This window comes from Jatropha curcas, chromosome 9, assembly GCF_041381405.1.
Source record: "Jatropha curcas cultivar XTBG-Jc1 chromosome 9, XTBG_Jcur_1.0, whole genome shotgun sequence".
NCBI lineage: Eukaryota > Viridiplantae > Streptophyta > Magnoliopsida > Malpighiales > Euphorbiaceae > Jatropha > Jatropha curcas.
This window is the reverse complement of record NC_143159.1, coordinates 18,228,601-18,231,537: the sequence shown is the minus strand read 5'-3', so window position 1 is coordinate 18,231,537 and position 2,937 is coordinate 18,228,601. Positions and strand designations below refer to the sequence as shown.

At 35.8% G+C, this 2,937-nt stretch overlaps 1 pseudogene; it reads left to right on the top strand.

Moving 5' to 3' along the window:
- Positions 1 to 336: 336 nt before the first annotated feature.
- Positions 337 to 2,937, top strand: LOC149493728 (uncharacterized; annotated as a pseudogene).

Here is a 2,937-nt window from a genome sequence, read left to right as displayed (position 1 = left end):
GGATTAAATTTGTTTAAACTGACTGACTTATTTCAAGTCAATTCCATTCAGATGCTAATTTGGATTTAATTCAATTTGTCATACAAAGTTTACATTTATTAGCTTTGATTCGATTTAAATAGGACCATTTGCTCGTCTTTATCTGTGTCCATTAGTTAAAAAATTAAAAAAATTAAAAAAAATAAAAATGAAAAAGACAAGGTTTACCCCACCCAAAAGCACAAGACCTCAAACTCCCAAACTCAACACAAAGCTACACCTTAAACCAAACCAGCCAATGGTTGTCAGTCAGTCAGTCAGTCAGTAAGTCCTCGGTCTTCCTTCTTTTGCAGGCAGTAGCAGTCCACAGTCAACTCCATTCCCAACACGCCATAACCCAACGCATTTACTTTTTTCTTTTCTTTTTTTCCCACAAACACAGAACCACATTAAAACATTTCTTACAATTCGCAAACCTCAAATCCCTCTCTCTCCAAATCTATTCTTATTCTTATTCTATTCTATTAATTTCTCTTCTTTCTTCTGCTCTTATTTGCTCCTGTCTCCTTCTGTATACCAGAGCTGAAACTGAATTTAAAAGAATATTTATATGTTTTTTTTATGCAATATAGCTATATATATATAGGATATAAAGAGAAGTCCGAGAGAACCCAACACAATACAAGCTAGAAATGGGAAGGTATGCGTGTGGCAGTGAAACTAATTTGTTTTTGTCTTTGGCTATGTATTCCTTGTTAATGTTCTTGTTATTTCCTTTTGGGTTATCTTTATCTCCAAACCAAACATCGATCATGATCAATCTCTCCCGACAGCTTAACCCTGTTTTACAATGGGATATTACTTTAAAGCCAGAACCATGTTCTTGGAGGGGAGTTAAATGCAGCTCTGACAATACATCTATTACAGGCCTTTTTTTATCTGGGTTTGGAGTTTCTTCTTCTGGGTTTTTGTCCCTTGTTTGCAAGATTGAATCTTTACATTCCCTTGATCTCTCTAATAACCGCTTCGGCTCAATCCCAAGGGAGTTTATTGATAGTTGTGGAAGGATTAGCGGGTGAAAGGTGCTGAATTTTAGCAGAAATATATTGGGTGGTTATTTGCCTATTTTTAATGGTTTTGTTGGGTTAGAATCTTTGGACCTGTCTTTTAATAATTTGACTGGTAATATTAGTTTGCAATTAGATGGATTACTTGAACTTAAAGGATTGAATCTTACTTTCAATAGTTTCACTGGTTCTGTTCCTGTAAAACTTGGAAAATCTATGGTGTTAGAGGATGTCAAGCTTTCTGCGAATAGATTCCGAGGTGACATACCTAAGGAAATATTTAATTATCAAAATTTGACCTTCATTGATCTTAGTGCAAATAACCTTGAGGGGCCTATTCCTAACTCGATTGGTAATCTCACAAAGCTGAATACTTTGATTCTGTCCGCCAACAATTTGACTGGAGAAATCCCCAAAACTATTGCAGACATTCCAACTCTGTATAGGTTTGCAGCAAATCAAAATGGGTTTGTTGGTGCAATTCCCAGTGGAATTACGAAATATCTTACTCTTTTAGATCTTAGTTATAATAAGTTAAGTGGGTCTATTCCATTAGACCTCTTATCACAGTTGAATTTGATATCTGTGGATTTGTCTTATAATCTGTTGGATGGTTCAATACCTAGAAATATATCTCAAAACTTGATCAGACTGAGATTGGGAAGTAATTTGCTTAATGGGTCAATACCTTCTTCACTCACTTCATCTCATAAGTTGACTTACTTGGAGATGAATAACAATAACTTGACTGGTGCGATACCTACTCAGTTAGGTTCTTGCCAAGGTTTGGCTCTCTTGAATTTGGCTCAGAATAATCTCACGGGTAGTTTACCGGTGCAATTGGGTGATATTAGCAATCTTCAGGTTCTGAAACTACAACTCAACAAGCTGGCTGGAGAAATCCCATTATCTCTCTCTCAATTACACAAGCTGTCAATTCTTAATATCAGCTGGAATTCACTTACTGGTTTCATACCTTCTTCCATTTCAAACTTGCAAAGCCTTTCCCATTTGGACTTACAAGGCAATAATCTTAGGGGTTCAATACCTGATAGTATCCGTAGCATGAATTCTCTGTTAGAGCTCCAACTCGGAGAAAATCAACTAGGTGGGAGGATTCCAACAATGCCAGCAAAACTGCAGATTGCTTTGAATCTCAGCAGCAATCTCTTTCAAGGGGCTATTCCGAATACACTTTCCCAACTCGGGGATTTGGAAATTCTGGATCTTTCAAACAACAAATTCTCGGGTGAGATTCCAAGTTTTCTTACTCAATTGGGATCACTTACACAGTTGATACTCTCAAACAATCAGCTTTATGGAGTCATACCTGAATTCAAGCCTTGGGTTTCTGTCAGTGCAATTGGAAATGCAGATCTTAGTAATGCTACTAGGGAAAACAATTCCCCAAAGTTCACAAATACTAAGAAATCAGTTGCTGTGGCAGTAATTATTGCTGTTGCAGCTGCTGCTGTTGTTGGGATGATGACATTGATTTTTGCAAGTGTACGAAATCGCAACATGTAATATAGAGTGAAGAAGTATCGTATCCACAGGGATTGTATATCGAGTACCAAAATTATGTTAACCTATTATTATTTAAACGACAGTAGGAGAGATTTGTTATAAGGAAAGTAAATTTGAAAATAAAAACAGAAAGAGATCAAGCAACAAAATTTAGATGAAAAGAAATCAGGGATTTAAACTACTAGGGAAATTGATTTCACTTAATTCTATCCAGTTTATGTTATTAGTTTATTAATCAATTTTAATTGTTGAAGTAGGAGAAACAACCCTGAAATCACTAACAAGCTCTCCCGATGTATTGTTAGCTATTCTAATCTTAGTCTAATTACCTATCTTCCAATAGCGAAATCAAACATAAATTAAA